The following is a 379-nucleotide window of genomic DNA, read 5'->3' as shown; positions in this document are numbered from 1 at the left end:
CCATCCATTTTACTTTTATTTCCTGGTCCCTACCACCAAGTCCCTCTTATTCTTTTTATCTCAAAAGGATGACGCAAAGTTAGCTGGTAAAAGAACGTAAACATCCAAAGCCAATGGGAAGAGTACATGTAGAAATAAATATATGTACTAAAATATAGAGAAAGAAGAATTCACATATGAGGAAGAAATCTTGCATTTCCCTCTCTACACAGAATACACAGGCTATCCTGTTTAACAAACTTCAAAGACTTTGGGATCACATATAAGAATTACGGTTCAAAAAAAAATAAAATCTTTAAACCGAATACCAGATTTTACTGTTCTTCATGTTCATCATCTGGTGCCTTCATGGGAATTACCTACTGGCCATGTCCTTCTC

Source organism: Pteropus vampyrus, unplaced genomic scaffold (genome assembly GCF_000151845.1).
Source record: "Pteropus vampyrus isolate Shadow unplaced genomic scaffold, Pvam_2.0 Scaffold488, whole genome shotgun sequence".
Taxonomy (NCBI): Eukaryota; Metazoa; Chordata; class Mammalia; order Chiroptera; family Pteropodidae; genus Pteropus; species Pteropus vampyrus.
Note: the sequence above shows the minus strand (reverse complement) of the source record.